Source organism: Hyla sarda, chromosome 7, assembly GCF_029499605.1.
Source record: "Hyla sarda isolate aHylSar1 chromosome 7, aHylSar1.hap1, whole genome shotgun sequence".
In the NCBI taxonomy this organism is placed as follows: Eukaryota; Metazoa; Chordata; class Amphibia; order Anura; family Hylidae; genus Hyla; species Hyla sarda.
The window spans coordinates 141508439-141519959 of NC_079195.1; positions in this window are offsets into that span (position 1 = coordinate 141508439).

An 11521-nucleotide genomic window follows, 5' to 3' on the forward strand; every position below is an offset into this window, starting at 1 on the left:
GCAGGGTATAGGAGGAGGTGGCCGGCTTGCCACCTCGCTCCTATACTTTAGCATGGTCCTGGCTGTCTGTGACAGCCAGGATAATGCGAAATTACCGGGCGGTCGGGTCCCAGAGACCCAATCAGCCCGGTATGGCCGCAGATCGCAAGGGTGATTTCCTACATGGCCCCCCTCGGCGTTTGCCCTGGATGCCTGCTGAAGCATTTCAGCATGCATCTGGTTCCGATCTCTGCCCAGCGAGCGGCAGAGACCGGAAAACGCCAGGGCGTATGGATACGCCCTGGGTCCTTAAGGCCCAGGGTGTGAGGGCATATCCATATGCCCTGGGTCCTTAAGAGGTTAAAACCCATAAAAACTGGTAAAAATTAGGTCCCTATGGTCCACGACATGACCACAGGAGCCTCCTGGAAGACACTAGACTAAGTGATCATAAACCCACAGATTGGAAAAGGTGGAATCTAGATGAACGGGGCAAAACTGATGTGGTCATTTAACCCATGGGGATGTAGGGTTTGTAATCGATGTATCCAACGACTTTCTAATTGTGCAAGCTGGATTTCACAGTTTCCCAGCCTCTGCCCAACAAATCTATGGTCAATGTTTCACAAACACACATATGTTTTTAAAATATATTTTGTGTGTGGGGGGCCGGAGGCTCATGATGTCACGGCTACACCACCTCAATGCAAGTCTAAGGGAGGGTGTGTGACTGCGGTCACGCCCCTTCCCATAGACTTGTATTGAGGGGGCGTGGCTGTGATGTCACAAGCGGCCATGACCGTGACATTACAATCCTCTGCCCTGCATCACCAGTCATCCGGCACGGAGCGAAGTTTGCTCTGTGCACCGGATGTCTAGGGTGCCGCAGCCGAGATCGTGAGGGTCCCCAGTGGCAGGACCCCGCAATCAGACATGTTATCCCCTATCCTTTAGATAGGGTATAAGATATCTAGGGGCGAAGTACCCCTTTAAGTACAAGACAATATTTTCCTTCCTTCTATAAGTGGTGTAAGAACATAAAGTGCAAATTGTAAGCAACTAATAAAGTGTAACATTAGTAAATAGTGATCTACAATGAATGACATAAACAAGCAGAACAATATAACCCAAATTAGTCTGGAGAATAAACATGGTCAGATCCTCAGTAATCCCTGGGCCCACATCTTATTGTTTTGCAGATTTTCATTGTGATTTTACTATAGTCAATGACGTTTTATTGTATTGTACTTGTAAAGGAGCGGTTGCAGCCATCTTGGATGTGATCTCCACCCATCTGTCCAGGGCTCATATTAATAATAGTAGAGTAAAGCTGGATCCTCCATGAGAATATTTTGTAGCCTACACCCAAGTGGGGTGACTCTGTTAATTGTAGGTTTCCATCATATACTAGATCTGATCGGCATTACACTGCAAGTGCATATATGACATATTTGAAGATCGGGGATGTGAATTATTGGATCAGAATATCTGCTGTGGACTTAAAGTCTATTACTATAGTATATAGAGCAGTAACACAGTTCAAAATAATTCATATATCCAATATTCACATATGTCTTAGCGTTTACAAAGTGCTATCGCATTCTCTATGGGGGAGCTTTATCAAAACCTGTCTAGAGGAAAAGTTGCTAAGTTGCCAATAGCAACCAATCAGATTGCTTCTTTCATTATTCGGAGGCCTTTTAAAAAATGAAAGAAGCGATCTGATTGGTTGCTATGGGCAACTCAGCAACTTTTCCTCTGGACAGGTTTTGATAAATCTCCCCCTATATGTTTACACAAAAAAATATAAACCATCCTACAGAAAAAAGTTCCATGGAGTTAAAAATGCAAACAAATGTAATACTTTTATTGTTAAAATAAATTACAAAAAATAAATACATTTTGTGCCAACCTAATCATACCGACCCAGAGAATAAAGTCATGTTATTTAAATCGCCAGTTGAGACTTCAAAATTTCCTAAATTTTAAGACCGAAAAGAAGAAAATGCAAAATTGCTATCTTTTTTTATTCCAAAAAATGTATTAAAAGTGAATTAATAAATGATAATGACCTAAAATATCAACTTAATATATGTATAACCTTGTATGGAAAAAGGGGAATATGTTACACTGCCACTTGGTGATGTCTCAGGCAGGTGACAGTGTCTATTATGACATCACCGAGTTCCATACAAGGAATCAGTGGTCAGGAGCTGTAGATCTCTTTGTGAGAGAAGTGATAGGAGAGAGAGCATTGCTCAATTATTTATCGTGTGTTTTGTGCATTTAGGAAATGATTTTCCAAGTATTTTTCTTTGTGTGTTGGATGTGTGCTGTCAGCAGCCGTCCTCTGCCTCCAGTTGAGGAAAATACCATCATCCCTCATTCTGGATATGATGTGCCCACAGACAGTGCCAAGGACCAGGGACTCGTGAGTAAGTATCCTCCTCTATGTGTATAGTAGGAAATAAGATAAATACCTGTTTTAATAACATGATTTTGTGTTTTTTAGGAATCCGGAGATCAATATCTTCACAGATTCAAGACCTAAGTGATCGCTTCCAGTATATCCCACGAAGCGTTATTATCGGCACTCCGTTCTTGATGCTGTTCCTGGCCCTGCTTTGCTGCTATAGGTATGTAATATTTCACATGAAATAAATACAGTTCCTTCCCTCTCTCTATATCTAGTATAATAATAACATTGTGTTTTTTACAGCATCTGCCTGGATCCACCAGAGACCTGAGGAACATCCACCTCCTGAATGATCCCCCGGACATGACCTCGGCTAAGTTTTATGGACCATGATTCCCACCCGACCATGATGTGGCTTCATTCTGACTGATCTCCCGGTGACGACCCCTGGCTACGATGCTGAATTCTTTTAATAAAGAATTTTTTAGACCAATCAAATGGTTGTATTGATGTTTCTGCCTATTATGGCCTTCCTCAAAAAGTTCTATAACATATGTAGTAAAAACAAATAGTGATGAGCGGCATAGGCCATATTCGAATTTGCGATATTTCGCGTATATATGCACGAATATTAGTCATATATTCGCTAAATTTGCATATTCGTTATATTCACGACTTTTATTTAGTGTATAGGAAAATTCACGTGAAAATATTATTCACATATGTGAACACATATTATTATTCATATATGCATGAATATATTTTCTTTATAGTCTAAACATATATTCGCGCATGAGAAAAACTTGCAAAACTACAACTCCCAGCATGCGCAGACAGCAAACAGCTGTCTGGGCCTGCTGGGAGTTGTAGTTTTGCAACATCTGGAGGGCCACAGTTTGGAGACCACTGTGCAGTGGTCTCTAAACTGTAGCCCTCCAGCTGTTGCAGAACTGCAAATCCCAGCATGCCCAAACAGCAGACAGCTGTCTTGGCATGCTGGGAGTTGTAGTTGCGCACCTCCAGCTGTTGCATAACTACATCTCCCAGTAAATGCTGGGAGTTGTAGTTTTGCAACAGCTGGAGGCACACTGGTTGGAAAATACTGAGTTAGGTAACAGAACCTAACTGAAGGTTCTCCAACCAGTGTGCCTCCAGCTGTTGCAAAACTACAACTCCTAGCATGTATGGTCAATCAGTGCATGCTGGGAGTTTGCATGTGTCAGTGCATGCTGGAGGTTTGCACCCCCCCACCCCCCTATGTAAACGTACAGGGTACATTTACACGGTCGGTTTTACAGTGAGTTTCCTGTTTCAAGTTTGAGCTGCGGCAAATTTCCCGCCACAGCATAAACTTCTAGCGGGAAACTCACCGTAAACCCTTCTGTGCAAATATACCCTAAAAACACTACACTACACTACACATAATAAAGTGTAAAACACTACATATACACTCCTTACACTGCCCCCCCCCCCCACACAATAAAAATGAAAAACATATCATGTTTCCAAAACGGAGCGTTCAGCTTTTGCAAAACATCCACACCCAGCATTTCCGGTCAGCCACTGACTGTCCAGGCATGCTGGGAGTTTAGCAACAGCTGGAGGCACCCTGTTTTTGAATCACTGGCGTAGAATACCTATATGTCTGCTCCTATGCAATCCCTAATTTAGCCCTCAAATGCGCATGGTGCTCTCTCACTTCGGAGCCCTGTCGTATTTCAAGGAAACAGTTAAGGGCCACATATGGGGTATTTCTGTACTCGGGAGAAATTGTGTTACAAATTTTGGGGGGCTTTTTCTCCTTTTACCCCTTATGAAAAGGAAAAGTTTGGGTCTACACCAGCCTGTTAGTGTAAAAAAAAAATACAAATTTTTACACTAACATGCAATTTCTCCTGAGTACGGAAATACCCCATATTTCGGAACAGTTGTCCGTAAAAATGAAAAATTTAATTTTTCATTTGCACAGCCCACTGTTCCAAAGATCTGTCAAACGCCAGTGGGATGTAAATGCTCACTGCACCCATTATTAAATTCTGTGAGATGTGTAGTTTCCAATATGGGGTCACATGTGGGGGGGGGGGGGGGTCCACTGTTCTGGCACTACAGGGGCTTTGTAAACGCACAAGGCCCCCGACTTCCATTCCAAACAAATTCTCTCTTCAAAAGCTCAATGGCGCTCCTCCTCTCCTGAGACCTGTAGTGCGCCAGCAGAGCACTTTACATCCACATATGGGGTATTACCATACTCAGAATAAATGGGGTTACAAAGTCTCCTATTACCCCTTGTGAAAATGCTAAGCATGTTAGTGTAATTTTTTTTCGTTTTTGTTTTACACTAACATGCTGGTGTAGACCCCATCTTTTCCTTTTCATAAGGGGTAAAAGCAGAAAAATCCCCCTCAAATTTGCAATGCAATTTTTCCTGACTACGGAAATACCCCATATGTGGCCCTAAACTGTTGCCTTGAAATATAACAGGGCTCTGAGAGCGCCATTCACATTTGAGGCCTAAATTTGGAATTTACAATAGGGGCAAACCCTGATACAAGGATGGCGCTTGTCTCCACCAAAACCCTATGCCAGAGTTTCCCAAACAGAGTGCCTCCAGCTGTTTTAAAACTGCCAGCCTGCCAGGACAGTCAATGGCTGTCCGGCGATACTGGGAGTTGTTGTTTAGCAACAGCTAGAGGCTCCGTTTAGGAAACACTGCCGTATGAAATGTTTTTCATTTTTATTGGGGGTGGGGGGATGTATGTAGCGTTTTACTTTTTATTTTGTTTTAGTGTAGTATAGTGTTTTTAGGGTACATTCACACAGGCGAGGGTCCACAGTGAGTTTTCCGCTGGGAGTTTGAGCAGCGGCGGAGAATTTGTCGCAGATCACACTGTTAGAAGGAAACCCACTGAAAACCCGCCCGTGTGAATGTACCCTCTACATGGGGCGGGGGGGGGGGGGGGGAAACCTTCAGTTGTTGCAAAACTACAACTCCAAGAATGCACTGACAGACCACACATGCTGGGAGTTGTAGTTTTGCAACAGCTGTAGGCACACTGGTGGGGAACCATTGAGTTAGGAAACAGACTCTAGCTCAATGATTCCAACCTTTGTGCCTCCAGCTGTTGCAAAACTACAACTCCCAGCATGTACGGTCAGAAAAGCCCTGGAATGGAGAAAATCGGAGTGGAGGGGCACATGACAGGGGAATACGTGCAAGCAAATGGGTCAAGTGTAGGTCAGGGAGGGAAAAATAAGGGGAGGGGTCAGGAGGGCATAAAAGGGGGAAGTGAAGGGACAGCAGGTGTCAGTTGGCACGTAGCCGGAGAAGAAGTGTGTGGCTCACCTGATGATGGATCGTCTGAATGAACTTCTTGCCCTGGTGAGGTAATTAGGCCCTCAAGCAGGGTCCTGGCTGGCTGGAGGGACGCTTCCCTGCTCTGGTTCCGGCTGCGGCACGGACGGGGCCGGGGTCGGGGACTCGCTCCAGTGGCCGGCACTCTCACCCGCCGGCCCGTCTCTCCCCGGATTCGCCTCGCCGCCAACGCCCGTTGGCGCGATCCCAAGCCTCCCCTGCGCGTTGCTCCAGGAGGGACGTGTGGGCCTCCGGTGGTGCTACGGCGGCGGTGGTATCCCGGGCCCGGGGTCCTGCGGCCTCGGCGTCTGGGAGGCGAGTGGAGCCTGGTACCCATGCGGCCCGCCCCTCTGCTACTGTCCCGGATCGGGGGCGGGCTCGGCAGTCTGCTGCATGTGCCACTGATGTCCCTGTCTGCCAGCCGGGAGGACAGATGCCTGCGGTCCCGGCTGTTACCCAGGACACTGATCGGGAGGACACTGCGGCCCCTGGAGCTGTGAGGGGTAGGTGGCAGAGCAGTGGCTCAGAACGCAGGGAGGAGGAGGTCGGGAGGCGGGGCCAGCCCTGCTCCTAGCTGCTGCAGTGAGTCTGATGGTGGGGAGGAAGTGTCCCCTCTGCAATCTACTGCTCCTATGTCTGTGCCCACAGTGTCTCTTCATCCTGCTGCCAATGGACCCCCTACGGTTCGTTCACAAGGGGCGGGGCCTGTTGCTAGGGGCGACGGGAGAGATGAAAGACGGCCTCGGGTTGCTGCCGCTGGGTCTGCTGCTGGTGTTGATGATGTGACAGGCGGGGGTCGCCCGGTCCTTTCTGCGTCTGCCGTGGATGATGGAGCAGGAGTGAGGTGTTGTCTGTCGCCAGGAGTTACGGCCGCTGGTTCCCAGCCGGTGAGGTTGGGTGAGTGCACCACTATCTTCTGTTCGGGGGAGGGGGTGGCAGGGGGGAATTTAGCAGGATTGCAGTTTTTTCTTAGTGGTATGCTGGCGTTATTGAGTTGGGGGGTTTTGAGTGTGGGGGTGTCACCGGTGCAAGTGGGGAGCGCAGGGGGGGGGTGCGCCTAGTGGAGTTGGGCTGGTGGCTGGAGGTAAGGAAGGTCTGGGCGGGGGGTGGTGCTGGGGACAGGGCGTAGTAGCGCCGGTGGTGGCGCCGGCGGTAATGGGGTCAGTGATGTTAGGCTAACGGACGCGGCGTGTGGCGAGGTTTATGTCTGTCTTGAAGGTCCGCTGGGGGCGCATTTGAAGGCGGAGGTGAGGGAAAAAATTTGGAAGGGGGAGTATGTGGAAATTTTTTCCCTGCTCCCTCTGGAAAAATTTAATTTGGATAGGGTTAAGCCCTAGAATAGCAAGAAGAAGGAGGAGGAGGAGGAAAAGAGGCGGTATCGGCTGATTCCGCGTACTTTTTCAAATTGGTTGCAGGCGTTTGCAATCTTGGCCAGTGTAGTGGGGGAGAAAGCGCCGGAGCATTGCTGCGGACTTTTCTGTTACTTGGATTCCATAGGGGAGGCCTATGGGGTTTATAGGGGGACTGCCTGGCTCCGATATGATGAACAGTTTAGGCAGAGGATGGCCGTCACTCCGGTGGGATCATAAGGACATTAGTCTGTGGATGCGGCTGATGGCCGCTCCGCGGGGTCGTGGGTAGCAGTCCTTTCGGGACGGGGACAGCAGTTCTGGGTCCAGTTCAGGGCGGCCGGCAGGAGCAGGGCGTGGAGTTGGCTGGCAGTTTAATGAGGGGAACTGCAAGTTTGGCGCCGACTGCAAATTTAAACAAGAATGCTCCGGATGTGGGGGGGGGGGCCCAGGGCCTGTCCCGCTGTTTTAAGAAGGGGAAGGGGCGAGGTGGTGACGCTCACCAGAAAGGGGGCGACGCCGGTGAGAGTGGAAAGGTTGGGGCCTTTTCTAGATTGCTACCCAAATAGGGAGGCGGCGCGTTTGTTGTGGGACGGTTTTGCGGAAGGTTTTAGGATTCTGAGTACGGCGGCGGGGTCAGGGGGTGGGGTTGTGCGCAATTTAGTGTCGGCATTAGCGCAGACGGATCTGGTGGAGGAAAAGCTGTTGTCGGAAGTGGCTCTAGGTAGGATGGCGGGGCCATTTGATTTTCCGCCGTTGGAGGGATTGCGCGTATCTCCCTTGGGGTTGGTGCCTAAGAAGGAGCCCAACAAGTTCTGTCTGATTCACCATCTCTCTCATCCTGAGGGGGATTCGGTGAATGACGGTACTGACCCGTCGCTGTGCGTGGTGTCATACACGTCTTTTGACACGGCGCTGGAGTGGGTTCGGAAGTATAGGCCCGGGGCGTTACTGGCGAAAACAGACATTGAGGCGGCGTTTTGTTTACTGCCCGTCCATCCTGATAGTTTTCGCTTGTAGGGGTGTTGTATTGGGGGAAGTTTTTTGTTGACCTCTGCTTACCGATGGGTTGTTCCATCAGCTGCGCTTATTTTGAACGTTTCAGTACGTTTTTGGAGTGGGTGGTACGGCAGGAATCTCAGGTTGATTCGGTGCTGCATTACCTGGACGATTTTTTGTTTGTGGGCCCGGTGGGGTCTTATGTTTGCGCTATTTTGTTGCAGGTTATGCAGAGGGTGGCGGCGTGGTTCGGGGTTCCGTTGGCGCCGGACAAAACGGAGGGGCCGGCCACATCGGTGAAGTTCTTGGGTATCATCATTGATACTGTGGCGATGGAGTGTCGTCTGCCCGATGACAAACTGGAGGAGTTGCGGGGGGCGGTGGAGCGGGCGTGTAGGTCTGTGAAGATGCGACTACGGGAGGTTCAATCTTTGTTGGGCTGTCTTAATTTTGCATGTCGCATTATGCCTATTGGGCGTGTTTTTTGTCGGTGCCTGGCGGCTGCTACGGCTTGGGCCCGACGGCCTCATCATTTTGTCCGCTTGTCGGCGGATTTGAGGACTGACTTGGGGGTGTGGCGGTCGTTTTTGGGTAGGTACAATGGGCGCTCGCTGGTGCCGGTCTCGCCGGCGTTGAGTGAGGCATTGAATTTGTTCACAGACGCGGCTGGAGGGTGCGGTTTTGGGGCGTATTTCAAGGGGGAGTGGTGTGCAGGGCAATGGCCGGAGGAATGGCGGCAGTTGGGTTTGACCAAAAATTTGGCTTTGTTGGAATTATTTCCGATTGTGGTGGCGGTGGAGGTTTGGGGGGCGGAGTTGGGGGATCGCAGGGTTTGCTTTCACTGTGACAATTTGGAGGTGGTACAGGCCATCAATAACCAGACGGCCCATTCGCCGCCGGTTGTTAAGTTGTTGCGCCATTTAGTTTTGAAGGGGTTGGAGCTTAATGCGCATTTTGTAGCGGCTCAGGTGCCTGGGGTTGAGAATACTGTTGCTGATGCCATTTCTCGTTTTCAGTGGGAGCGATTCCAGAAACTGGCGCCGGAGGCAGAGGCACGGGGGATCCCTTGTCTGGTGAGCTTGTTGAGTCTGGTATGAGGGTGGCCCTGGGTTTAATTTGTCGGTCTGTGTGTGCGGCTACGTGGAAGGCCTACAGTCGCTGGTGGGCTGATTGGGAGGTTTTGACTGGCCGTTTGGGGGGTCTTTTCACGGTGGAAGATTGGGAGGCGGCGCTCTTGTATTATGTGGGCAGGGCGTTTGGAGAAGGAGTTTCTGTGTCGGGTATTGGTCGGCATTTGGCAGCTTTGGCATTCTGGTTCAAGGCTAAGTGTTTGGTGGATGTCACTAAATCTTTTTGGTTCGCCAGGCGGTGCGGGGTTTTTGGAAAGGGGTTTAGGTGCGTGATGGTAGGGATATTAAGATTGATTTTTTAAGGTTGCAGTCGTCGTTAACGGGCATTGTGCTGGTTTGGTCAGACATGGTGGCTCGGCGAACTTGTAGGCATGGGAGATCGGTGGCTGGCCTGAACAGGGCACGCGCCAAGGTGAAAAAGGTGGTGGGGCGCTTTGTGGCCCGTATTGGGGGTTTGGCCTTGAGGCATCAGAAGCTGGAGGCTGGGGATCTGGCCTTTATGGCGGCTGATGGGATTCACTTAAATGAGATGGGGATGGACCTTTGGACCTTTGGATTGGACACTGACCGCCGAAAGGCATGATAGGAGTTGTAGTTATGCAACAACTGGGGAAGAATAGTTTGGAGACCGCTAAGTAGTGGTCTCCAAACTGTGGTTCTCCAGATGTTGCAAAACTACAACTTTCAGCATGCACTGACTGCATGGGCATGCTGGGAATTGTAGCTTTGCAACATCTGGAGGGCTACAGTTTGGAGACCAATGCATAGTCGACCACGGTTTTAGGTCCAGTTGGAAAAGCGCATACGGGGCAAAAATGAGCCAACCGGAGCGAACGTTTCACTCCGGTTGGCTCATTGAATAGAATTACCATGCGGGTGCGCTCCCGTATGGGTAGAAACGTGGTGAACCCACCCATAGCGAAGGGGTGGGATACTGTCCTATTGGTTGCTGGGTATGTTGATAAACTCCGACAACTGTATTTGCATCATTCTCATTGGCCCACAAGCTAAAAGAAAGGAGGGATCAATATTCGCGAATATTCGCATATGCGAATATTCGCGTGCCAGTCTCACATAGTGTTATTAGAGCCTTCTTTACACCACTCAAGCTGGAAGCAGAGAGGGAGGATCTCTGTGACGTGTATTATGGGGAAAAAAAGCGAATATTCGTAATTGCGAATATAAAGTGCTATAGTGCAAATAAAATTAGCATTGTGAATGCACCACTACACAACACAGGAGCAAGTCCAAACCGCATGTAAGAAGGTGCCCCTCTCTGTCCCACACCTAAAGCAGATATCCGACCCCAAGGACAAACCTAGATTGAATGAGCATATCCTGAGCACTAAGATGGGGGGATGTGAACATGTAAACAGTTAAAACCCATAAAAACTACTAAAAATTAGGTCCCTGTGGTCCACAACATGGCCACAGGGGCCTGCTGGAAGCCACTAGACTAAGTGATCATAAACCCACAGATTGGAAAAAGTGGAATCTAGATAAACGGGGCAAAACTGATGTGGCCATTTAACCCATGGGGATGTAGGGTTTGTAATAGATGGATCCAACGACTTTCTAATTGTGAAAGCTGGATTTTCCAGTTTCCCAGCCTCTGACCAACAAATCTATGGTCAATGTTTCACACACACATATGTTTTTAAAATATATTTTATGTGTGGGAGGCTTGTGATGTCACAGCTATGCCACCTCAATGCAAGTCTATGGGAGGGTGACTGCTATGCATCACCAGTCATCCGGCACAAAGCCAAGTTCGCTCCGTGCACCGGAGCTCTAGGGTGCCGCAGCCGAGATCGTGAGGGTCCCCAGTGGCAGGACCCCGCAATCAGACATCTTATCCCCTATCCTTTAGATAGGGTATAAGATGTCTAGGGGCGGAGTACCCCTTTAAGTACAAGTGGTGTAAGAACATGAAGTGAAAATTGTAAGCAACTAATAAAGTGTAACATTAGTAAATAGTGATCTACAATGAGTGACATAAACAAGCAGAACAATATAACCCAAATTAGTCTGGAGAATAAACATGGTCAGAACCTCAGTAATCCTTGGGCCCTTATCTTATTGTTTTGCCGATTTTCACTGTGGATGTCCGCCATTAACCCCTCAGATGCCTTGATCAATACCGATCACGGCATCTGCAGCATCGCGGTCACTTAATTGGATGAGCGGATCGCCCACAGCGCTGCTGTGGTGATCCGATCATCCAGCACGGCAGCTGGAGGTCCCCTCACCTGCCTACGCTGTCTTCCGGGAGTCTTCTGCTCTGATCTGCCTTCCC